Source organism: Catharus ustulatus, chromosome 25, assembly GCF_009819885.2.
Source record: "Catharus ustulatus isolate bCatUst1 chromosome 25, bCatUst1.pri.v2, whole genome shotgun sequence".
Lineage (NCBI taxonomy): Eukaryota > Metazoa > Chordata > Aves > Passeriformes > Turdidae > Catharus > Catharus ustulatus.
In genome coordinates, this window is record NC_046245.1 from 6,646,148 (window position 1) to 6,672,369 (window position 26,222).

Sequence of the window (26,222 nt, forward strand, 5' to 3'; positions counted from 1 at the left end):
AGGATAAAGTAATGCCACTGACACTAAAAAGACAGTGTTGGAGGAGTTTATCCTGATGATCAGAGGATTTGGAACACTCCCAGGAGACACCCACTGAGCAGTGGCCAAGCACAGCCCACACCATAGGCTCCTGGTGCCACCCACACCTCTGTGATGGGAGCAGTGATGGGTGGCTACCAGCTGTAAACTGTATTTGCTATCTTTTAGGGCTGAAACGAGTACTTGGAGCTTCTTGAAGGAGTGGTGCCACCCCATGGGAGAGGAATTGGTTCCAGGGGATCTGCAAAGGGTAATCGTGACTGGCAGCCCAGGGTCTGATAGTGATTTTGGAGCCAGTGTCCGCCTGTCATCACATGGGGATTTGGGCACTACCAGGAGCTGGCTGGGAGTCCTGCCCAGTCCTGGGGTAAATGGAGCAGGCTGGTGGAATCCTGCTCCCCTCCTTTGAGATTTACACAGTGACCAAAGAGCTCAGCCCTGCCCCATTCTCCCTCAGTGGTTCTGAACACTCCAGAGTGCTGCATTCCCACTTGTGTCCCTTTCCTACAAAACTTCAGGAGAGGATTGGAATGACAGTGAGATGTTTTCACAGGTGTGGTGTCAGTTCTTGGGCCTCTCCAGAGCAGGATAAAGCATGGAATATGGACAAATCCAAGAAATCCACATTCTTTCTGCTTCCCAGGCATGGCCAGGTGCTGGTATGTCCATAACTTCCCTGTCTGACCCTATTTCTCTCAGCATTTCTTAAATACACAAAAAACATTTTATCAGCAAGGAATGCATTTGATTGAGAAAACATCTGATCATCCCAAGCAGGAAAGGCCATTCCTTGACAGAAAGACTATTCCTAATCCATCTATTCCTAAGGCAACGGATACGAATTAATGTGGATGGCAGTCAATAAACCTGATCCTGGTGCTGTTGGCTGCATCCACCTCTTCACTCAAAAATGCTTTCCTTGGATTATCCTATTCATCATTGTTATTTGAGAACTGTATCACAGTATTATTTTTAAAAAGTGAAGCTTGTCTTGGCTTAGAAAACTCTTGCATGAGGAAAAGAGATGAAATGTTCTTGGGATTGAAGGCAGTTGTTCTGAGTCTGGCTGGTGGGCGGATCCAGCACATTCCCTCCTTCGGTGGGTTGGAGGCATTTATGTGAGACCTCCCCAGGACCTCCAGCAAAAATCCTGAGGATGAGCTCAATATTCTTCCTGGAGAGGGGAAGGTGCTGCTCTGTGATGCTACTAGTGATCCCAGTTGTTCCCAGTGAGGTCACAGAAAGGAGCTCCTCGCTGGTAGGCTGGGTGAAGACTGCTGAGGGATCCCAAATGCTGTGCCAGGGGCTGTGCTTCCAAGGCTCCCAAATTAATTGTTTGTTACGGATGCCCCTTTGCAGGGCAGGATGATGGAGCAGGTTGGGCTTTTGGCTGCTCCCACTGAAGTTCATGGGCACCCTCTGTCCCTAATCCCATTTATGATGCTGAAACTATCCTTGAGGGGAGTCCCTTGATGAGGGTGACACATCTGATCCCCCAGGACTCAGGAACTGAGCCTTGCAGGGTGAGGAGGAGGCTTTGGCAGAGTCAGGGGGTCACTGCCTGGCCCCATCACTGGGGGGAACGGGGCACCCAGGACTTGGGACACCTCGCAGCCCAGGTCTGCTCCTGCTCCCTTCCTCCGGGTCTGGACAAGACCGCTGGGGAGTCCTGCCCCGATGGGGACTTTTAAACCCTGAAGAGGTTTCTGCCCCCAGTAGAGTTCTCCGCCCATCCCAGGTGGATTCCTGTATCTCCCCCGGGAAGGAACGTTCCCCGCAAGAGAGTCTCCTTCTCCCACAGGGGCATTTCTGCCCCACCTCAGAGTTTTCTGTACTCTCCAGGGCAATCATGCCTCCCCAAGGAGGTTTCTGCCCTCAAGGAGAGTTCCCCTGGGGGAATTCCTGTCGCTCCTGAGTCTTTTAACCCCCTCCAAGGTGGAGGGGGGGGTGCCCTCCCCTTTCCAGGGGTATTCGGCCCCGGGGACGCTCGACCCCCGGTCCCGCTCCGACCCCCGACTCCCCGACCCCCCGGGGGCGTGTCCGGTGGGGCGTGTCCGGGGCGTGTCCAGGCGGGGACGGTGACGCAGTGGGCGGGGCAGGGCGGGGCGGCAGCGGCGGCAGCGGCGGCTTCCAGCGACTTCGGCAGGCGGTGAGTGCGGGCGGGGCCGCGCTGCCCACGGGGGATGCTCAGCCCCGAGCGGGGCCGCCCGGGGGGAGCTCTGCCCCCGTGACCTCCGTAGGGCTGCCCGGGGGGTGCTCAGCCTCCCCGGTGGGACCAGACCCGGAGGGCTCTACCCGTATTGCCTCCCCCGGGGATGCTCTGCTGCCCCCCGAGAGGATGCTCGCCCCCCCTCCCCCCTGGGGATGCTCAGCTCCCTCGGTGGGGCTGGACTCGAGGGGCTCTGCCCTTTTTGCCTCCCCCAGGGGATGCTCTGCCCTGTTCTTCCCCCCCCTTCCTTAAGGGGGATGCTCCCCGTTGCCCCCCGGGCGGGGCTGCAGTGGGGATGCTCAGCCTGCCGTGCCCTGCAGGATGCTCTGCCTTGAGGGGGTTTCGTCTCCCACCCCTTACCTCTTGGAGGGGATGTCTGAGTCAGGGTGTGCTGAGCTCCCCTATTTCCCTTGGGTTGAGTCTGAGCCGGGGGGTGTTATTCCCACCCTGACTGCGTTGGAGGGGGGTTCTTCCCCATCCCCACAGGGTGTGTAGGCAGTGTGGTGAAGGGTGGGCACATCGGCCGAGGCTGCATGGTATGGGGGACAGGGAGGGGGCAGTGATTCCTTAATGCAGGAGCAGGGGCCTTGATTTTCAGCTGCTTTCTGCCCCTGGCGGCCCCCCATATGCTCCCAAGGTGTCCCTTTGCATCCCCTCCCCCAGCTTCTACCTTACACTGAGGGGAGAGCAGGAATGCTGGTGAGCATGGCCTTCTCCTGCTCCTCTGATTTCCCAGTGCTGTCTTCTCCCGCCTTCCTCAGTGCTGCCTCCAGCCCTGGAGCATCCACCCAGTGCCGAGCTCTGTGTCAGCCCCACTGAGCATCTGCCTGGCTGCGAGCTCTGGGCTGGACTGGCTCGTGGGGATGCTGCCACACAGATGATCCTGGAGCTCAGCACCAGTAAATGCCTGCCAAGCTGGGCCAGCTTGGAATTGGGAAGATGCTCACGGACCTCGTTCAGCCTGAACATTGGCCCCTGTGCTCGTGGCCAGACCAGCAAAGCATCCGGGCAGCCTGACTAGCTCCAACTGTGTCCACACTGGTTCCCAGCGTCTGTTAGCTGGTGTCATCACTGCTACTGCTGCAAGCTGCCTCCAGACAGCACTATTTGCTCCTGAATAACCAGCCTTGAAGGGCTTGTTTATCCTCTAAATTGCATCATTAGAGCAGCAATTGGCTTAGGGAGCTGGGTTTTGTTAAAGCTATGCAAACCCTTCTGAGGAGGCCCTGGTTTCGGCCAAGTCAGGGTTGGCAAAGTGTCATTTTAGCTCATTTGCAACCATCTGCTGGATGCTGGAATGAGGTTCTCCTGGTGGGTTTGATACCACCAAGCCGCTGTGAGCAGGAGCTGGTCCAGAGGTAAGCATGAGCTAGAGTTTGGGACCTGGATGAATGTGCCTGTGTGGTTTGGGAGTTTCTTGATTGTGGTGATGCCTGTGCAGCAGGAGATGGAAAGTCTTTGTGTCTCTGGTGGTCTGAGAGTCTCAGGTACCTGTTCTCTTGGGGCCATCATGGTGTGTGCTGCTCACAACGTGACTGATCTCTAGGGACTTCCCCCTGGCACCCTGTGGTGCTCAGGTACCTTGCCAGCTTCAGTGCTTGCTCCTCCTGCAGCTCTTTCCCAGGAGCCAGACCATAGGCTGTCTGGGACCAGTGTCAGCAGCAGGAGGTCAGGGATGCCTCTGAACTGGCAGGTTTCTGAGGCACCAGTGGTGGGACTGATGGACAGATCCGGCTTTCTGGAGTGGCCAGCTTGGCAGATGTGGGATTAAATTCTCATCCCTGTGCAGCTTTGTGTCTTTGTGGTGAGTGGGTCTTGCTCTGCACTAGTGGCTTGGTCCAGCTGTGCTTGGCAGCAGCTCCAGTGCGGGTGTGGAGGGACTGGACGTGCTGGAGATTTGGGTTCCTGCCTGTCTCAGCTGTCTCAGAAGACATCAGGGATAAAACCCCCATTGAAACCCTTCTCATCTGCATCTTTGGAGGCACCTTTTTGCAAATCTTGTCCTTTGGGCCACCTCCCACTGGGGTCTGGGAATGAGGACAGGGATGAGTAGGAGGCTGAGTGTGAGTTGGTGGGTCCCACTGTGCTGGGAGGGGATGTGGAGGTCCTGAGTCAGTACTGGGAAAGAGCCTGACACTGTGCTGGAGCTGGAAGTTCACAGTGGAGCTGGGAGAGGCATTCTTGGAGCCTCAGGGAGCTGAACTCAAATGGAGGCTGAGCTGGGAATGCCTCTGGAGGGCTCCACTCTGTGCATGTGGAGAGATATTGACACGAGTGTCCATCCTCTGCCTGGGGAGTGCCATTTCAGGGCTTCCAGCAAAGCACAAAGATACTGTATTCTTTATCTAACCTTGAAACCTTAATTCACAATTAATTGTCACCTAAAGAATGCTTTGGTGAGCCAGAGGTTTCCCAGATGGCTCCCAAAACTGAACTATGAGGTATCTGAATATTAACTGGAGGAGAAGGCTTTTGGATCCATTGCCCAGCTTCCCTCCCAGAGAGATGTGAATGGCAGCACTCTGCTTACGGATTATTTCTGGGATGTGCCAAGCACCAGGTGTTGGGTGACAGACCTGACCCAGGCTGAGGGCTCTGCCATGGGCCCTGCAAGTGGGTCCAAGTCTTGGCCAGGCTCCTGGGGGATGTGGCTGGGAGTTTTCAGTGCTTAAAGGCCTCCTCTGTGAGCAGATGAAAGATTTGGAGGTGGATGCCGTGGGTGTGCTCACATGGGCTGGCATTTGGGAGGGAGGAGGGAAACTATCACATGGAACAACTGCAGTGTTGGGGAACAGGTCTATGCTTGGGCCCATCTGGAGAAGTTGTGGAAAATTATTCAAGGCTTTTTGCTAAAAAAGTTATGCTGATATAATTGGATTTTATTTGTTTGTTGTGTGATCAAAGAGGTTGAAACCCTCGTGGGGACAGGGTAAAAGCCTTGAGTTCATTTGTAGAGTGAGGATATCCTGAGGAGTTGGGCTGAGAAAGCTGGGGCAGTTCAGTTCTGGAGAAGAGGAGGTTGTATAGATATCCCACAGCCCCTTCCAGAGTGTGAAGGGGCTGCAAGGAAGCTGGAGAGGGAGTCTGCATAAGGGAATGGAGTGGCAAGCCGAAAGGGTTCAGACTGAAAGAAAAGAGATTTAGATTAGATATTGGAAGGAATTCCTGGCTGTGAGGGTGAGGAGGCCCTAGCACAGGGTGCCCAGAGCAGCTGTGGCTGCCCCTGATTTCCTAGAAGTGTCCAAGGCCAGGTTGGACGGAGCTTGGAGCAACCTAGGATTAGTAGGAAGTGTCCCTGTCTATGGCAGGGAGTCGGAATGAGCTGAGCTTTAAGGTCCTTTCCAGTCCAAGCCATGCTGTGATTCTGTGGTTTTATGAATGAGGTGGCTGCTCCTCTCTCTCTCATTTTTGTGCAAACCTGTGCCTTGAGCAGCCTTGCTGCCCCTCAGCCCTAGGCAGAACTGGCAGGGCAGCGATTCCCATCCCACAGGAGCATCTGGGAGCTGGTGTCAAACCTCCAAAAGCCACTGGTGAGGAGGGGACTGACCCCGTGTCTTCCACGTTGCCCTTCCTTAGCTGAATCTTCACCCTGATGTTTTAAGCAGCTCATGGGTCGCTGTCTCTAGCTCTGTAATCCTGCAGGACTGACAAGGCTGGAATTTATCTGAAATGCAGATTTTTTTTTCTGCTTCTGGTTTTCAGTTCCTGCCACGCTTCTCTTAGCAAGCACGAGGAGGTGCCAGCTGGGTGGCTGCCTTTAATTGCATCCAAAAATTAAAAAAAGAAAACAAGTGGCAGATGAGAGCTCGTTTCCCCATCCTGCTGTCCGTGTCGAGCGGTTTCCAGGAGAGGGCAGTTCTGGGGGATTTTTGCTGCATGGTGCCTCCTCCCTGCAGCTCCTGCCGTGCTGAGCCCCCGTGCCCGGGAACAGGGGGCTCCGTGAACAGGGGGCTCCGGGAACAGGGGGCTCCGTGCCCGGGAACAGGGGGCTCCGGGAACAGGGGGCTCCGGGAACAGGGGGCTCGGGGTACAGGGGGCTCCGTGCCCGGGAACAGGGGGCTCCGGGAACAGGGGGCTCCGGGAACAGGGGGCTCCGTGCCCGGGAACAGGGGGCTCCGGGATCAGGGGGCTCCGGGATCAGGGGGCTCCGGGAACAGGGGGCTCCGGGAACAGGGGGCTCCGGGAACAGGGGGCTCCGGGCCCGGCTCCTCCGTGGGGAGGCGAGGCGCTGTCGGCGTGGCCGGGCGCTGTCAGTAGCAGCGAGCAGGGGATGTGCGGCAGGAACGGACGGAAGGAGACTCCTCCTGCCTGGATCCACATCCCGCCCTCCGGAGAGGGCAGCATCCCTCGCCAGGGCAGGGTAACACGGCAGGGATAACACGGGCCCCCTCTCGGAACTGCTGCCGTGCGCCGGGTGCATGCATTTAAACTAAGCGTTTCCACCCTTTCCTGGTGGAATTTTCTCTGCAGTTCCAGGTTTCCTTCTGGCTACATAATGATGTGATGTGCTGGGACCGGGCAAATGCTCTGCAGCTGTGGGGTGCCTGGGGGATCCATAGCCCAGAGGAAGGACATGGCTGAACATAGAGCCTGGGAGCTGGAGCCTGGGAGAAGGGCACGTCCGGCCCCAGCCCAACTCTCACCTTTTCAGAGTCTCATTAGTGCAGAGCATCCTCACATGGATTTTTCTCCTGCCAAAGCCTGGCCTGTATGGTCTCCAGCAATTCACCCAGATCTGTTTGCTCACTTGTTATTGCTTGCTCTAATTATAATAAATTATCTTTAATTGACTACTGCCGATTCGCTTCAAAATTTATCACAGTCCTGAAGTTGGGATGGTGTTTGTAGCCTTGTGTGGCATTAACACAGGTGTCAAAAACCTGATCTCAGCTCTTGATCATGAGTTAAATAGGCTTGGTGGTGGTGCCTAGAACTGCTCCCCATGCAGACATTCCCAGTGCCAGAGGCTGCCGGCACAGAGGAGAAAGATGGGCTTGTACAAAATCCATAATCCACTTAATCTTCTCTGTAATTCAGTGTCTGGCAGCTGTAATTAAGTAGATCTGGGCTTCTTTCAAACATCTCCCCCAAACTGTTTTCCAGGAAGGAATCAAAAATTGTCCAGAAGTTATTTTTGGCTGTGGCTGATTTATTCACACGCTGATCAGCCAGGAGGAGTTATTCCAGCCCCACACTGCCCCACATAACACCGAGTGCTGTGTGTGGGTGTGGTTTCCCTGGGAGACATTGGGGGATGATGCTCCTGTTTGAGAATGGAGCTCTCAGGAACCACCTTAGAGGCTTCGTGTCCTGTGAGCCCACTTGGGGTCCTCAAATGAGGCCAGAGCCAGGGGACACAGGCTCTGTGCCCTCTCATCCTCTCTCTGCGGATAGACCTGAGCCCTGTGTCCTCAGGTGGTGGAAGGCTCTGTGCCTTCCTGCTCCATCCCAAGGAGTACCCAGCTTGGTTGGGGTCTCCCTGGGTGACACCTGGATTTGGGGAGTGTAGGGAGCTGTTTCAGGGCTCTTTTGGGCATAGTGTTGTTCCAAGGATCAAGAAAGGCCGTGGTGTTTGGGATGGTTTCTCCGCAGGATGCAGTGGCTCTGGTGCTCCTGAAGTTTTCCCTCCTGTGTTTGCTTTCCCTGGCATGCTGTGAAGCTGAGCTCCTGCTCTTGGGAAGGAGTGGTGGGAGTGAAGGGTGAGGGTGGCACAGCCAAATCCTGTTTTCTCCTGTATCTGCAGAAGGGAATGTTTCCCTGGGACATTCCACTGTGGCCACAGCTGGTTTCTGGCCATGGATTGGGATCTGCCAGGGTGGGAATCACTGGGACATAGTGCTGCTGGAGTCTTTGCCATCCAAGTATGCTGGTGACATGTCTCCCTGGCTGAGGATGGAATCACTGTTGGCTGTGTCCCTGTGCAGGGATGCTGGAAGCAGCAGTGATCCTATCCCTCCAAGTTGCTGTGAGCCTGGATGCACTGCTGGATGGGCAGAGAGGACCCAATCCCCACATCTCCAGCCAGGGCTGTATCTGCCACCAATTTGGGGTAAGGCAGGCTGGGGAGGGGTGAGGACATGTGGAGGACCAGCAAACTGGGGGCTCTGAAGGATCCATGGGGGTGTTGACCAACCCAAATGTTCAGGTTTTGCTGCTTGGAAAACCTGGCTGTGCTAGGGAGCAGATGGGTCGAAGTTCTGGAGATTCCCATGTGCCTGTGGAGAGCTGCTGTCCATGTTCCTCCCCAACATCACAGCATCTGGAAGCAGATGTGCCTTTACTGGAACATGGGATGGAATCTCGGGTTGCTGCCAGTGTCCCTTGGAGAGCCTCCTCTCAGAATCCTTTCAGGGGTTTGGGATCTCTGTGCACCATGTGCTCAATAACATGGCTTTACTCATTTTAACCCATCAGGTTTTAATTAGAGCCAGAAGGCTCATCTCTCCTGACCTGAGCTGTCTCTCCTTTGATCCCAGATCCAGAAGGGGTTTGCTTTGCTGATGTTATCTGTCTGACATCCAGATGTGCCACCCAGAGAGCAGCTTGTGTTTGATGGAGAGAGAATCTTCTCTCCAGTATCAAAACCTGGATGATAATCACTCAATTAGAGCCCACACTTTGGGCTGCCATATTAAAAAAAGAGCATTTTTTCCTGCTTTTGATCATCTGCTTCTAGTTAGTTTAGTTAGCAGACTTTCACAGTGGCCATTTTTGGAGTTGGCAGCCAGAGCATCCGTGAAAGCAGAAATGGCTTTTGTTAAGTGTGTCCTTCATGTTTATAGAGAAATTTTGTCTCCTAAACTGAGGCTGCCATGAGCCCCAGCACTGCTGATCAGTGCCTGGCTCTCTGGGAGTGCCGGTGTAGCTTTCAAATCACACATTGTCAATAAATCTCATTCCTAGTGCCCTGCAGCAAATGGCATCAGCCTGCATGGGGAGAGCTCTCCCACACGTCCTCCCGCTGCCTAAAAATATCAGCACTTGAATTCTCCAATGACTTGGCTATTGCATAGCCTCCATTCCTGCCTGAGACACTGCTCATGGCTTGGTGCAGGACATCTGCTGTGCTCCCAAGGGTCACACTCTGCCCTCCAGATCTGGCCTCTAGGTAAGGCAGCAGCTGTGTCAGTTTGGGGGTAAATGAATGTTTATTACCTTTGTTCTCTGTGTAGGTGTGAGGTGTGTTCATAATCAGGGGTGTGGGGTCCAGGAGAGAAATCATGGCATCTTCTCTGGTGGCCACTAAGGGCCCATATCATTGAGGAAAGGATGAGTTCTGGGGACTTCATGTCCCGAAAACAAAATACCCTCAAAACCCTCTGTTAACTCTGTGTGTGTCCTGGGAGTCTATCCCATCCTCTTTGTAAATACAATTTACCTTTTCACATCTGGCTTTGAGATGTGGGGTACAGAAAAGGTGGCAACTGTTTTGCTTTGAGAGCCAAGTCTCTATTCAGTGGGTGAATGCAGAGGGCTTGCTGGTGTTTCCTGTTCACACAGGGCACTGGGCACGCTGGTGTGTAGGCAGCAGGCTCTTGTCTTCAGCAGCTTTCAGTCTTCTGACCCTGCTGGCTTGTGGTAGAGCAGGGAGAGCTCATCACTTGAACTATGAATGAAGCCAAAGGACTGATATCACATGCTGTGATCTTGGGGGGCAGTGACAAACTGGCTCTGTGGCACTGACAGGGATTCAGGAGCAGAGCTGGGTGTGAAGGATGTGCAAACTGAAGTTCAGCACAGCTGGGAGGTGCTGAGCTGTAAAACAGGAGTGATGCTCCAAAGGGGTGTGTTTCTTTAGGAGACCTTGGATTGAAGGTGTGTGGATTTTCCTGTCTCCATCTCCATATGATTGCCATGTTTGCTGCTGGGAAGTTCATGAAGGGGCTGGAATGCAGCAGTGTAGGAACAGGGGCTTGAGGAACACACTCACAGGGCTGACTGCTCCCTGAGAGCCCTACACCCTACTGCAACATGGACACAAACATTGATAGTTCCCTCAGTCTTGCAAAGGAAATTATGTTTATTTTCAAGGCTGGAAAGGTGAGGAAACCAGTTACCAGCCCCACCAGCTGGTAGACACTGGGTGCTTGATTTCCTCCTTTGTCCACTGCAACTCCAAGGAAATCCAGCCACTGGAGATGCCAGGGAGGGGCTTTCACTGCCCTGACCTGGGGATAATTGTAGTGACCCATCAGAAAGAGCCACCCTGGTCTGTCAGACCAAGGTGTGTCAGGTCCTCCATCACTCAGTGCCTGGGCTGCCCTAGGGTTCCTCAAATTGCCAAAACCCTGGTGTGGGGAAGGAAGCAGAGGGATCTTCCCAAGCTGCTGCCTGCACCTGGAGCTTTCTCTCTTTTCTCTTGGTGCAGGTGGAGAGTGCACACCAGGAGAGTGACATTGGTCAGCTCCTGTGTGGTCACTCATGAGCTGGACATTTGTATGAGTGTGGTCTCCCAAAAGTGTGAGAATTTGCAGGATTTATCCCCAAATCATAGAATCAAAGACTCATAGAATCGTTAAGGTTGGACAAGACTTCCAAGATCATCAAGTCCAACTTTTGACTTAACACCATCGTGGCCACTTAACCATGATCAGAAGCTGCTTATAAGCACCCATGACTAGTCCCCAGGGCAGCTGGGACCTTCATGGTTCCCTTTTGCCCCTGTCCATCCCCTCTGGCATGAATTGAGGCTGATCACTCTGATGCAGCTGGTGAGTGCACTTGGTGGTACCCCAAACTTCTGTAAATATAAATACGTAAATAGAGGACTTCCAGGCCCAGGACAAGTGCTGATGACACCAGTAACCAGAGCAGGCTGGCAGGGACGAGCTGGTCCAGACTGGTGGTGGGAGGACGATGCTGAAGGTGATGGTGGCTACTGGGATGGCTTTACTGCCTCTGTATTTCCCTCTGAAGGTGATGGTCTGGGTTTGGAAAAGTCCAACCTCTGTGCAGGCACATCTCCCAACTCCCTGCTGCCCTCGACCTTACTCTTGCAGGAACTCTGTGAGGTTTCACTCTCACTTCTTGCTTCCCAAAAAGTGAATGCTGTCAGATTGGGAGGACTCAGGCCACACCGCGGGAATTGGGCAGAGGAAGGCTGGGGTAGGGGAGCGGGGCCGTGTCCAGGGCTCTGCCGGGGGTGCAGTCGTGTGTCCCCAAGCGCAGCTCTTGGGAGGCGTTGGAGGGAGATGCCAAGAGAGGAGGATGCCTCCGGGAAGGCGAGCGGCTCCTGCTGCAGAATTCCCGGCGCGGCGCTGGGGCAGTGCCGGAGGGATGGCTCCCGGCGGGGATGGAGTGCGGCGGCTGCGAGCGTGACAGTGACAGTGACGGGGACAGGGACACAGCCCCGGCAGCCCCCTCCCCTCCCCTCCCCTCCCCTCCCCTCTCCTCCCCTCCCGGCAACGCGGCTCTGCGGCCGGGGGTCCCTGGGGGCTCACAGGGATGGATGCGTGTCCCCTCCTGGGCGATGCCAGCTGCTTTGCCACTCGGAATTGCGGCGGCTGCATTCCCGGCCGTGCTGCTGGCGCTGCAGGTGCCCCGGGGAAGCAGGAGCGTCCCTGTCCTCGAGTGGACGCAACAGGAACGGCGTGGAAGGGGTGACACGAGGGCGGGATCAGCGCCTCTGGAAGGATGATTCAAAATCCGGGGGAATTTGACTGTGTCTCTTTGGGACTCGCTGCTCGGGGTTGGGGGATATCCTGGCGCTGCTGTCACCTGCAGTGCTATCACCCTCCTGACGGGCATGGCCTCTCAGGACCCCAAATTCCTCACAGGTCACCCCAGGCATAGGTCTGGAAGTCAGCCCACCCCTGAGTCACCAGCGTGGCTGTCAGAGCTGTTCTCAGATGGTTGCTCTCCATTTGTTCTCTGTTTGTTCAGCTTCTCTCATCATATCCCTGTTCTCATCATTCATTATTTCTCATTATTTTTCATAAAAAGGTGAAGGCTTTTTAATAACAGTTCACATTTTTTAGTAATTTCCTTTCTTCTACTCCTATTTTTGTTCATCTTCCTCATAACTTCATAACTAGAAGCCTTTCTTTGTCCTTGGCCAGAGGGGAGGTGTCTGTTACGGCCTGTGTTATCATATTCCAGGAGGTTTGATCGGGTTAATGAAAATCTTTCTGGTTTTTTTGTGTCACTTCCACTCCCATCTTCTTTTACCTGGTTTCTTAAGGAAATTAAACCAAAAGCCTTGTTGCATCATGGCCTTTTCTCTCCCCCTACTTGCTCTTGAGTGTGTTGGTCTCTGATGGGGTGGAGACCTCAGAATGCTCAAGGTTTGTAATAGCTCTTGGAGAGGACAGAGCCAGGGGACACCCCAGAGGGATGTGGGGCACGGGGCCAGTGATGGGAGGCTGGGGCTCATTGCCCAGAGAGCAGGGCTGTTAATGCAGCCAGGAATATGAGGGACAGCAGGGCTGTATCCCCCAGCCCATGAGCTGGAATAGCAGGCCACAGCACCGGTATTTGTGCTGCGCAGCTGCTTTTCCTGAGCTCAGGAGGGGATCCAGAGGAGGATCCAGCCTCACAAATGCAGGGTTAGCCTGGGATTTGGGAGGCCTGGGCTGTGTTTGCAGCTGCAGACTCACACGTGGCTGTGCTTGAGGGCTTTTCCTGCAGCAGTAGGAGCTGCAGCTGCTTTAAGCTGATCTCCTGGAGTGTAAACTGCAGTGACAGGGGAGCCAGAGGAGATTTTCTGCTCCTGCCCGTGCTACAGCAGGGAAAGGCAATAGAGCTTTCCCAGTGGCTGCTGCAAAATCTGGTTCCTTTGGTAGTAATATGGGGATTGTAGCAGTGCTGGCAAGGGAAATCTTGGGGGTCCTGGGAGAAGCATGATGGGGAGTCAGGATCTCGAGTGTCAGTGGAAAAAGACCAAGGTGCTTCTTGGGGTGTCCTTGGGGCTTGTTGCCCTTTGCAGCAAGGGATGGGGCACCTCTTGAGTGTGTCCCCTCCTGTCCCAGCCAGCCTGGGGACAGGAATCACCCCTTCCAGCTCAGAATATTCTGTGAGTGTGTGTCAGGCTGGGAATTCATGCAGCCTGGAGACGCTCTGCACATGCCTTACAGTGAGGGAGCAATGTGTCTGCCTGGCGGTTCAGCTGGGGACTTCTCTCCTGTGTAGATGAGTTCCTGCTCCTTGGCACCAAATCTGCTGTAGAGCTGCACTCTGAAGGTTTCCCTCTTCCTTGACTTTGCATTTACCTCTGGTGTTTATTTTGGCAGCCCGTTCTGCTAATTTCTCTTCAACCACCATCCCTCAAGAGCCCCAGGTCCTTGCCCAGTCCCAGTGCTGGAGGAGATTTGACTTGCCATTCCTACCTCTCAGTCCTTGATCCCTGCCTGATCCCCCCCTCCCTTGTGGTCCCTCCTAAGGTGAGGAGCTTACTGGGTGACATCCAACACAAGGGCACTTGTAACCTGGTCCCCACCAGGTTCCCACAGGGTCCCTTCTGCTGGGGGATCCCCAAACTTGTGATCCCATTAGAAGGGGATGCACAGAGGCAGCTCCATGTCCCAGCTCATCCTTTTCACTTTGCTTGTGTTCTGCTGACTACGAAGGCCTGCTGGAAAGACAGGGCCATGATCACACATGATGCAGCTCTTTGGGTGTGGTTTGGAGTGAGGTTTCCTGTCCAGCTGTGAGAGAGACCTGGATAAACGGAGGAGAAGGGCTTGGCACTGGCTCCTGCTTGTAGGGGTTCTTGTGTAGTTCCTCTTTCCAGGAAGCTTTGTGAGCTTCCTTTGTTCTCTCCAGCCTCTCTTGTGATGGTGGTGAGTTGGGCTCTGTAATTGAGGAGATCTGAATAATCCACTGAGGAAGCTGCTAATTCAAAGATATGTCTCTAATAATTAAATCATTATCTGGAGGGAAGAGAGAGCAGATACCAAAATGGGGCTAATTAAAATCCAAGCCCAGGATGACTTGGGCTGTGGGCCAGAGCAGAGCAGAGTCTGTTGGGGATGTCTTCATGTGTAATTGCTTTTCAGAACATCAGTCCCCACCAGAAAACCCATCTGTTTCCCCTCAGGAGACTTGGATTGACCCAGAAACCTTCTTGCCTTGCCCTGTCCGATGTTCCCTAGACCAGACACAACTGGAGGAGGCCATATACATTGCAAAGGGCAGAGGAGATGGTGAGACACAGTTTGGGGGAGTGTTTGGTTCTTGAGCTTCAGTAACTAGATTCTACCTCATCTCTGGAACATGTAGGCCTTTATTTCAGCCGTCAGAACTGGCTGATGCGCTTCAGAAATCCCTGAGAACAAGGAGCAAGGTGGGCTCGGATCCATCCCTGCTCTGTGCGTGGAAGGATTTGGACATGCAAAGGTGCCAAAGGGACCCAGTGCCTTTAGCTGTAGGGAGAGATGAATCCTGTTTGGGTTCACTGTGCAGCTGGGGTGGGAGCACCCTGGAGAGGCTGTATGGCCTGTAAGGATGCAGAGCAGTGCTGAATGGGAGCCCAACCCTGGAGCTCCCTATCAGCTCTGAGTAGGTCCAGGCAGCTGAAGGTGGCTCTGCAGAGCTGAAAGATGGTGACCAACAACTGTGGTTGTGACACTGGAGGGAGAAAGGGCCTTTGGACAGCACCTCGTGCTGTGCCATGGGAGATCTGCCTGGGAGGGTGGGAGATCTGCAGGGTGGATGTTAATGTGCTTCCCCAGAGCTTCTGGCATTGCTTTGCCTGTCAAGCCCGGAGCCCATCACCTTCTTCAGAGTCCACCAATTTTCAGAGTCCACCATGTTCTTCAACAGGGCCAAGCACTTTGCAAAGGGCAAGGCAAAAAAATCCCACTTGCATACCATTTGGATGCAGGGTAAATTCCATCCTTCTGAGTGCCTGCACTGGGTGCATTCCTGCAGCAGGGAGGTATTGCTGCTGTGTCTGCATGGGCTGAAGGTCCTCTTGTGGTTGTGGCAAGGTGGAACCCAGCAGCAATCATCACTCAGATGAGCTGGCCTGGAATCACTGTATTTTGTCAGAGAAGCGATTGTAGCTGTCCAAACCGGGCACCTTTCAGAGCTGGTGAAGATAAATTGGTGCATTTACCCAGAGGAGACAAGGTCAGGAAGCTTTCTCTATCAGGTTCACATGTGAGCATCACTCAGTGAATGTCCCCATATCGGCACGACAGGTGAAGGTCACCTCAGGTGAGCTGGTGCCTGCAGGCAGCTCTGAACTTGGGGAGGTGGGAGGAGGGCACAGGAGGCTGGGCAGGAGCCACTTCTGCTCGGGTGAGCATCCCACCAGTCCTGACACATGCTGGGTTTTCTGCCTCTGCTGCTCTGGAGGGGCTGCACCTCTGCAGCAGCACAGCTGGCAGTGGTGAGTACTGGGGCTCAGGGATGGCCCAAACCCAGCCAGGGGTGCTGGAGCTGGGCTCTGCCTGCTCCCACATCTGCAGGAGCAGGCACTGGGGGATGCACAGGGTACACAACTGTGTTGTAAAAGAGCCAGAAATTTAAAAATGTCTGCAGAAATGGTCACTAAACCCTCTGGAAAGTGTTGGCTCAGCTGCTGTGCTTGGGTCGTGTGTAGAGGGAGATTCCCAGCCCCAGATGAGTCCTTTTCCCTTGTGAGGTTTGATATGCTCTTGGCTTTTTCTAGAGAGCACACAACATCATCAGCTCAGGCAGCAGATGTTTTCCAAGGTGTTGGGATATCCCGTTTCCTTCATTCCTCCCCAAGGGAGTTCAAGGTGTTCTGGCCCCCACATTTTTGAGTGTCCGAAGGAGCAAAAAGGGGACCAGGTAGGAAACCACCCCACCAGCAACTCTTCCCATCAGTGCACCAGTGTAATTACCCATATTTAATTCCTTTGAAAGCCTGCTGAGCTGCAGATATGTCCCTCCTCTCCTGGTGATGTCTCATGCTGTAACTTCCTGGAGTGGTTCAGGGGATTGTTCCTGGTGCTGGGCTGGACAGGGCTTGGAGCAACCTGGGATAATGGAAGGTGTCCCTGGGCAGGGGGTGGAATGGGATGGGCTTAAAGGTCCTTTCCAACCCAAACCAGTCTGGGATCCTGTGAACTCAGCATATGCAGGTGCCCCCAGATTACTGGGGGTGGCAGAGTGCTGTTCCCAGGGGCTTTGGGCCAAAGGGTGAAATGGGTTCAGTGGTTTTTGGGTGCCCTTTGGGGGTGATGGATGGAAGCAGGGATCAGGCTCAATGGTTGGGGGTCCCCTTTGGGTGAGCTGAGATGGCTACAGGAGGCTGTGGGTAGCACAATGGGGACAAGGGCAGAGCTCCTGGAGCTCCCGTCAGGGCAGTGCCTGGGGACACCAAGCACACTGCATTAGCTGGGCTTCCTGGAGCTGACATTTTGAGAGGGAGCAAGTTAGAAATTGAGTTGAGCTAATGCCCAGTGCTGGATTTTGAGATGATAGGTGCCCAGATGAGAGCTCAGCTGCCACCCCTCTGCAAACCACCACACTCCCTACACTTTCTGGAGCAATTTGGTGTTGCTTCCCTCGATTTGAAGCTTTCTCTGTTTTCTTCAATTCTCAAACGAGGGGAGCAGTGGTGTTTCCTCTGGTCCCTCTCTCTGCTCATCCCATGCTGGGTGAAGCCCTTAGGGGCTCTGCTTAGAGCTTCCTGCTGGATCCAACACAGTTTGTCACATTTATGCAAACCTTGATTTCCTCTTCTTGATCTTTTCTAGTACTTGGGATTTCTGGAGGGAACTGGACTTTTATATCCTTTGTATCTTCCTTGTGGCCTATGTCCAGGAGGAATGTTTTTCCATGGCAGGCTATTTTTGAGGTGCTTTCTGTGGTTCCTCTGATGCTTAATAAGGGTTGAGCTAATCCCACAATTCTCCTAAAGAGGAACAACTTGGATTTCCCTTCTAAAGCACAGCATCTCCAGGCCCTCTGCCTCGCTAATGTGATGAGTGGGCACATCCTCCCCTGCCTCAGGATTTGGGATGTGCAGGGCAGACACTCCACCAGAAAGTCCTTCTTGCATGAAACAGGGCTTAAAATGCCAGACAGGAGTGGGATGAGTCCTTCCTGCAGCACTGTGGCTTTGACTATGCCAGGTGTACTGGGTGTGCCAGGTGTGTGAGTGTGCCAGGTGGGCTTTGGCTGGGGCTCATTTTGGGGGCTCACTTTGCACCTGAAGGGTGTGGGTTAAAGATGTGACCATGCTCGACATGGATTTAGACAGAGCAGACAGGACTCCAGTGCCTGAGCCTTGCCCCCAGCCCCCCTGTAATGTCACTGTCACTGCTCCTGCCACTTGGGAGCTGGCATGGGCACAGTGGGAATGGCACCAGGGTCATTCTAGCCTGCACTGGGGGCTGTTCGTGTCCATCTCTGCCTGCTCCTCTACCCCTCCCAAACCAGTGGGGGACAGCCAAGGTGCCAGAGGAGCCTGGCTTGGAAAGGTAGGGCTGTGGTTATCTATTGTGTGAGGGTGCTTGGGAGGAAGGGCAGCTTTCAGTCAGGCAGGGATTTAACCCCATGGTCCTGCCTTGTCCTACGTGGACCTGAGCACCCACGTGTCTCAACAGGGGAGGAGATGCTTGTGGTAAATCCTCTGAGGTTTCCTTGCCAGACATTGCAGAGGTGTCCCGGTGCTGGATCTGCTCATCCTCAAAGCCTGAGTGTCCAGAGCTGAAAATCCCACTGATGTCCCACTGCCCACCACTGCATCTGGGCAAAAGTTCTTTAGTACCTAGCTGTACTATCAAAGGGATTAGGTAATTGCTGAAGTCCCTTAGCACAGTCAAGGTACAACAGAAGGAATGAAAACAAGGGGAATCTTCCCCATCACCTGTCGCTATCACGCGAGGGAAAGCAATAGCAACACAGGACTGCTTCCAGAGAAGAGGCCGTTTATTGAACGAAACTCGGACATTTTCATAGTGTGGATTGCAAAGCTCAGGCAGAACAGAAAGTCATTGGACAGAATAGGAAAACAACCTGTGTCATGTACTCACAGTCCACTGCGTGAAAAACAACAGGTGTCTAATCTGTGTTTTTCCCTATCTGCCTGAGAACTTCAACTAGATATCTGCAGCCCCAAAGCTGTGTGTTGAAAACAGCCTGGGAATGTTTGAGCTAAGAGAAACTAGAACTGTGTACTTTTCACAGCCTGAGAAAATCCAGGCTGAAAATTTCCTAGGCCACGAACAGTGTCCACAATCACCTGAGTTACTGAAACCATCCCAGTCACCTCTGGTTGGGGTCATCCAGTGCCCAAGCCATGTCACCACTCTTCTGGAACAGGAGGAATTAAAACCTTCCGTGCTTTGGGAGGGTGGAGGAAAGGGGAGCCCTACCTGGACTGTCTGCAGGTGGGGTGGGGAGCACATGGGGAACATGGGGCACAGTCTCACTGCTGTTGTCTCTGTTTGTGTGCTGGTGTGGTTAGTGGTGAATTGCTGAACTCTAGGGGCCTCCCCAGGGCCAGGGTCATGCTCCAGGACCATTGGTGTTCCCTTGCAGGTTGTGATGCCTTCAAAACCCCAAAGTGTGACGCAGGGATGTGTTCCTGAGCCTGATGTGGTCCTGCCTGAAGCCAGCAGCACTGCTCTGTCCACTGTGGCTCTGAACATGCTCTAACACTTCCCAAATTTCACAGAAGTCCCATTTGCCTCTTCCCTCACTCCAAACTCCCTCCCTGGGCTCTTCCTCAACCCCACTCTTAATTTAGAATCTGGTGAAGGATTGTTGGCCAGGTTGGACAGGGCTTGGAGCATCCAGGTCTCATGGAAGGTGTCCCTGCCCATGGCAGGGGGTGGAACCAGCTGAGCTTTCAAGGTCCTTTCCAAAGTAAAAGGACCCAGTGCCTGGCAGGAAGGCAGGATTCACTGCATGAGCCTGTGGTGGCAGAATACTGGAGACCCACCCGAGCGGGGCAGGGAGTGGGATTTTGCTCTGGGCCCTGGGGAGCTCACTGAACTACTTTCCCTTTCCACCAGCCGTGGAGTTGGTGGCCGAATTTTACCCTGGGGACTGGGCAGATGTGCAGTTGGTGTGTGGGAGTGGTTATCACTGCTGAGGCTGTGGCAGGGAGCGCTGGCTGAGGGTATGGAAGAGATTCCAGTGGGATGGGTGGTGCGGGGGAAGCCCTGGATCTTGGGCAGACCGGGTGTGGAGCTACTCAGGTGCACGTGGGGCTTGGCCCGGGCTCTCTCTACAAGCAGCAGCCTGCTCTGAGCCCTGGGCTTGGCATGGGCCAGGTGTGGGTGCCCGGGCCTGGGTGAGTGAAGAGGCACTTCTACAGCATTTGGCACGGCTCGGGTGCACCCGTGGCACAGATTTCCTCAGCTCCCCTTGGAGCTGGTGACTCTTCCCTCGTCGCTGAATAAATTAACACCACAAGTGCTGACGGGGTGTGACTAAAGCAGGGCAGGAGCTGGTTTGGCAGCGAGGGGGAGGCCCCCAGCTCCAGCCCAGCAGGCTCCCAGATGAGATAACTCCTCAGCAGAAGTGTCATGGGGGCGGCAGGGATGTACCCATGGCAAAACCTCTAGTGAAATCATGGAAAATCACCAGCCATTCCTCTATGCCTCAGCAAGGATTGAAGCTGTGCCCTGCTCATGGGGAAACTGAGGCACAAAGCCTCTCTTTCCCAAAGGTAAGGGGACTTTGCAGTGATGCCTCCTCTGTGACAAGCACAGGATTTTCTCCCAATGGTTGTGGGTCACTTCCCTGTGCCTTGTTCCCTGTCAGAGGAGTCTGCATCTATCTTGGGCTGGAAACCAGCCCAGTTGCTGGGATGGATCCCAGTGCTGCCTTCCCTGGCAGAGTCACCTGAGGGCTGGTTCACCTCGATGTGCTGCTTCTGTAGGGATTGCATTTCCTTCTGCTGCTGTTCAGAGTAACTGTCCTTGAGAGAGAAATCAAAGACTTTCAACACCTCAACATGAGGAAGAACTTTCCATGGAGGAGGGCAGAGCACCAGAACAGCTGCCTGGGGAGGGCTTGGAGTTTCCCTCCCTGGAGACGTTCCAAACTCACCTGCGTGTGTCCCTGTGTGATCTGCTTGGGGTTAGATCCTGCTTTGAGAGGGCATTGGACTTCAGAGGTCCCTTCCAATTCCAGCCATCCTGGGCTTCTGGGATTCTGTAACTTGGGGCTAACAGAGCAAAGGACAGGGGATTTGGTTCAAAGTTGTGGAAAAAAAGGATGGATGAGCCATGTGTACACACTGGAAAAGGAAATGGTTGCAACTGGAATCGTGCCTTTTGTGTGTTGGTTTGGTGGCTGCTGAAACCCCTCCTTGTCCCTGTGGGTGGATCACCACATCCTGGAAGAGGGATGTGAGCTTGGTCTCATGGATCAGGTGCATCCGTCTCCTCCCTTCCAGGGCACACGGTGGTTTTCCAACCTCTTGTGCACCAAAGGAATTGGGATTTCTCCAGGGTTTCCACAGTCCTGCCTTTCAGTGATGCTGCTGGGTGCAGTTGACTGGAGTGGGGTGTGATTACAGGATTTGGGGGTTTGGTTTGTGTTTTTGCTGGTTCGGGTGAACACCTCATGCCAACTGGAGCAGCTGTGCCACAGAGTGAAATCCAGCTTGTGTTCCAGCAGCCAAATTCCCGTGCTCTTCCAGAACACTCGCTGTGCTTCCACATGGGCTCCTGGGCTCCTCAGGGCTTCAGTAGCATCCTCAGACCTGTGGTCCTCTCTCCTCCCAGCCATGTCTTTGGCTGTTGCAAACCCAGGGATTAAGTTTCAGGGTGAGTCTAGGCTTGCTGAATTTCTTGGCCAGGCTTGGGGAGCCCACTTGTCAGAGGGATCATACAGGCTGGAGCCCCTCTAAGGCCCATTTCTGTCTGTCACATCACCCCAAAGTGCAAAGGCAGGAGGTTGGTGTGGCTTTACCCTGGCAGTTCTGTCCCTGCTACCTTCCTCCTTGGAATATCCTGAGATCCCACCTTTCTCTGGGATCAGGGCAGGACAGGTGACCCACTTTGCAAACAGGGAAACTGAGTCAGGACCCCTGACACAACCCCCACAACACCTGCCAAGGTGACAGTCCTGTGGATTCCTGCAGGTGTCTGTGTGACCACGTTTGGGTGCCAGCTCTGGGGGGTGCAGCTCCATCCTCCCAGCCAGGGCCCAGCACATTGTCTGACAAGATTTTGCTGAGGAACAATTGTGTCTCTGCACAATGAGGAGCAGGTGGCTGTCTGAAAATACCCTCTGGAAGTGGTGTGTAATGCCTCCCCTCCCACTGGGAAGTATAAATACCAGTGCAATGCTAGCGTTTACTGCTCCCTGCAAAGAAACTGTCAGATCTGGACATTTTTCCTTGCAGATTCTCCTCTGGTTTAACAACTTGGAGTGAGCAAGGGTTGAGGTGGGAACTGCTTCATGGGATTGGAGCAAGTCTTTGGCAAAGACGTGTGTCCTTTAAAATAAGATATTGGGAGTAGCTGCATTTTATTGCTTGCAGTGTCCCCTGTCCCCAGCCTTTAGGGGCACCCGGGGCTTCCCAGCACCTGAGACAGCTCTAAGTCTTGGAGAGCTGCCCAAATGTCCTGTTCTCCCACTGCTGCATGTCAAACAAGGGACAAGTTGGACATTGTCCCCTGGGGGACAAAGGAGACACTGCTGCAGGTGTGGGGACCCCAGGAGACCTCCCAGACCTGGATGAGACAGGAGGCACCGCTGCAGCTTTTCTCAGGTCTCCACCACATTTCCAGCCCTGAGCTCAGCAAATCCGTCTCACCTTTTGAAATGGGAATCCAATCCTCTGCTGCTAAAAACTGGCACCTTATTTCCAGCCAGAATGCCTCATTTCCCTTGTTATCCCTGGGTGTCCTGGCCGCGGGCAGCCCCTGGCACCAGGCAGGGACCATCTGTGCAGTTCCCTCCTGGCAGCGAGGCAGCGTTAGGGAATGTGGGAGCACTGTCACCATATGTGCCCCACGGAAAACTGCGTCTTCCTTGTCCCTCTCAGGGGAGTGGAGGTCCCAAGAGGCCACAGTGTATCATGGGAATAAGTGAGGGCACTTGGGAGAAAAACTGGGATGAGGCAGTATCTGTTGATTAGTTTTCTTCATGAAAATAAGTTTTTTCCCCAAGTATCACCCAGGATGGAGAACTCAAGATGCTTCACCTCACCTCAGGACTGCTCAGGCTTGTAAAACTCGTAAGAAACCAGTGGAGTGTGTGGAAAGGGGTCTGTGTCTGGGCACAGAGATAGAGGGAGGGAAGAAAGCATGGAGAGGGGCCCTTGGGGACTCTGGCACTGTCCAGAGGGATCCAAATAGCTCCTGGCACATGTGGAACTCAGCTGGTGTCTGCTTTGGGCATTGTGGCATCAACATCACCTCTCTTGAGGTCTCAGAGCACCTGGGAGGGGAAATCCCAGCCCACGACCCACAGGAGCATGTGGCAAAGACTGCTCCAAGACTTGCTGCAGGGAAACATTTCCAGGTCCTACGCTTGAATCAGTAATTTCTACTGCCAAGCCAGGGCTCTTCAGCATCCCCTTTGTCTTGCAAAATATTCTCCCTTTTCCCAGCCTCTGATTGCCACATTTCTCACTAAGGGTAGGAGAGATGGTGGCTTGGTAGAGATGGTGAGGATGTTCCCACTCTGCTATCCCCCTGCTCAGCAGGTCACTGCTGACCTTCCCTGGAGTAGGATTGGTGGCTCAACATGTCCTGGCTGCTACCAGGTGGTGTCTGACTTCAGTGAGGGTGGGCAGGACTTATGCTGGGATGTGTCTCTGTCTGCAGGGGCAGTGTTTGGGATGAGCTTGCTGGGAATGCCAGGATACATTTGGAGCCTGTCCTGGGGCTGTGTTTAATGCAGTATCGTGCATTAAAAGAGTTCCTGAAAGGTAAAAGTGACAGTGAAAGGGCATCAGACTCTGGTCCTGCCTGGATCCCTGGGAGGGGGTCAGTGTGGGAGGTCAGTGTGGGTGCTGCACCCCGAGTTTGGCCGGTTGGACGGAGGGGAGGTTGTTCCTGTGCCAGGGAACTGGGAGTGAGGGGTGCTGGTGTGGGCTCTGCCACTCCAACTCTGCACTTCCAAGGCCAAGCTGGGCAGCCGAGGAGGATTTTCCAGGAGCAGAAAAGATCAGAGTGACACTGTTATGGGATGATCAATCTCTGAGAGCTTGTTGCCTCCAAGAAGTGCGTTAAAGCCTCTTTGCCAGCTGCCTACTGGGTGATGGTCTTGCTGACAGAGCCACCGAGGCTTTTCTCTTCCTCTTGTCAGGGCTGGCATGGGAATGGAGCTGTTCAGAGAGGAAACGTGGGGTTGTCTCTATCCTTTGTGTGTGGGTAAAGCTGTGGGTGCTTCTCACCCTCGTTGAGAAGGGAAAGCCAGGGTGCTTCTTGGGACCCAGCATCCCACGGGCAGCCTGACTCACAGCTGAGCTGTGCTGAGCAAATCATCAGCTCCAGGGCAAAAGCCCCTTCTGCTCCCCATCAGCTGCTCCACGTCTGGGCACCATTGTGGGGAAGTGGCCTCTCTGAGCAGGCAGCATGTGACTGAGCCGCTTTCCATCCCAAAAAGGGGGGAAAGCATTGTTTTGGGGTGGAGCGGGGAGGGATAGTAAAGCAAGCATGTTTTCCCTGGCAAGAAACCTGCTCCCAGCAAGCCTGTGCCTGGCAGCCCCATGGGACTAAAAATACCCAGCAAGGGCTGGAGCTGTGCTGTGTCTGTTTGCTCAGTTCCCAGATGTCTCCTTGCAGCCTTGCGACTCTACCCATTGATTATCCCAGCACTTAAGGCCCTCTAAAGCCAGGCAGGAGCATTTAGGGAGTTCTCCCAGAGACCTGTGAAAGGTTGAGATTTGCAGGCACTAATTGGGAGCAAGCTCAGGCTCCTCTGACCTCCAACAGCAAGGAGCTGCTCTGGATGTGCCCTTGCTGCTGCTGCAGTCACAGCAGAGTGTGGGGGGTGTCTGGGCTGTCATCCCCACTGATGTCCCCAAGGTCCTTCAAAGTGACCACTGGCATGTGTGGGTTTGCCTGGGAACTGCTAAGCTTTGCTGGGTAGGGACAGACTCTGTGTATGCCCCCTCTAGCTGGGCTTCCTGGGAGAGGTGCCTGGGAATGGGCAAGATTCTTTTGCTTTTGGAGAATGGAGAAAAGCCCAAGGTTTGAGGTGGGAAAGAAATGAGGGGAGTTGACCCTGGAAGGGAACTTCCTGCACATCCCTGGCTCCGTGGATGTTGCTGTATCCCTGTCTCTGTGCCCACATCTCTGAATATGTGGATGTTGCTGTATCCCTGTTCCTGTGTGCACATCCCTGCACACTCACATGTGCCTGTTGCTTACTGAACTCACTTCCTCCACAGACCTTGAAGACAGCAGGGATCAAATCCAGCCTGGTCCTGGCTCCCTCACATGACATCCCAAATAAACCCTTTGCAGCTGCCCTGACTCTGGGTGTTGGCCCTTTCCAGAGCCTGGGCTACTCCTGAGACTCATGGTGTTGCTGTGAAAACTGCAGTGGTTGAATCCAGAAATGATCACTCACAAATCCATGGGGTAGGAGAGTTCCTGTGGTTGTTGGAGGAGCAGATCCATGATGAGAATGCTGGAGGCAGCTCAGTGTCACTGGATGTGGGTGATCCCACTGCAGTGCGCAGAATTTTCCACTCTTGGACTTTGCCATGGTTCAAGCCAGAATGGGCACACAGGGCTGGATTGTGTCCAGAGCCACACTTGGAGGTGGCAGAGCATCTCACTGGATTTCCCTGCGGGGACCCTCTGGCAGAGGGATTCTCACGGTGCAGCAGCGTCCTGGGAGGCACAGAGAGCCCCAAGAGCCCTGGACTGGCTGTCTCCACCTACCTAGGGATTCCAGGCCAGGCCAGGGAGGCTTTGGCTGCTCTTTGTGGGGCTGGGAGGTCTCACCATTCTCGTAGGGCTGCTCCAGCTGTAGGGGGTTATAGCCTTACAGCTCTGTGTGTACTTGGTGGCCTGGGATGAGAGGGCACTGTGACCTCCCTCAGTGGAGACACCCCCAAACCCTGGGCACAGAGGAGCTTTGGGTCACCAACGTTGCCTTGTCCAGGACAGGTTGATGCTTCACTAAGCGTCTTCAGGGACAGGGCTCAGTGGCTTTTGGGGAGCAGTGGAATGGGATGAGTTCATCCTGGACCAGCATCAGTGCTGTGTAAGATCCCTGTGATTCTATGATCACCCTCCCCAGGCTGAGGGACCGGCTGTGCTCCTCTCCCCATCTCCCTGCACAAGCAAACAGGAATAACAGGATGTGACTGTGGGCAGGAGCAGGTTTGCAGTGAAACAACCCCCCCCAGAACCACCCGTGCACAAGCTCAGCCGTGGGGGAAGCAGAAAGAAAATCAGCTCTTGGCTGTAAATCAGTGCCTCCTCCTGCACTGTGTAGGTCCAGCCCCTTGGATGACCTCTGTAGGTTGTGGGAAGCACCATGGCTCTGCTGGAATTGGCATCTGCAGAGTCTCCTCATGGTAAGGGTGTCCCTCCTTTGCAGCTGGGATAAATTTTCATCCCATCATCACTCTGGTCAGATTTATGTCTTGGTCATTCCCTGCAGCATTTCTCTTTCCTGAGGGCTTGCAGGGCCTCCATGCCTTGATTAATATCTCTTAATTAATCTGCTAATTTCTCCCAATTCCCCATCAGCAGCTGGCTGGGGCCATGCCCATGTGGCTCATTTTGCCATTCAAGTCGTGCTCAGGAACTGCCAGACTTTCCCCAGCGTGGATGTTCCTCCTCCATGCCCATCCCTCAAGCAGAGGCACAGCAGAGGAGGGGGCATGAAAGTCACCTTGGTTAGGCTTTGCACCCAAATTTAGAGGGCTTAGCCCTCCAGGGGTAGGACTGGTTTTTGCTTTTCTTGGCCCTGATTCTCCCTGGAGTCTGGGACATCTTACCCCTGGGAAAGCTGACAGGAGCACTGGAAAGCATTTTCCTTGCTTAATTACAGGGATGAGGCTTATGTCAAACTCAATCCAAGGAGAGCAGGGGCTGGAATGGTCCCTCATTCCTGCCTTTTACTCAACCAG

At 54.1% G+C, this 26,222-nt stretch overlaps 1 protein-coding gene across 8 annotated transcripts in view; it reads left to right on the forward strand.

Moving 5' to 3' along the window:
* The first annotated feature begins 2,140 nt into the window (after window positions 1-2,140).
* The window catches only part of PPFIA4 (PTPRF interacting protein alpha 4), a 59,285-nt gene continuing 35,203 nt past the window's right edge, over window positions 2,141-26,222 (forward strand). For 7 of the 8 annotated variants that reach the window (XM_033080407.1, XM_033080410.1, XM_033080413.2 and 4 more), the window contains exon 1: window positions 2,141-2,188. The gene's annotated coding sequence lies outside the window, so the exon portion shown is untranslated. Of the gene's footprint in view, window positions 2,189-3,455; window positions 3,607-26,222 lie in introns of those variants that run through there. The other variant, XM_033080409.2, reaches the window with a different exon arrangement.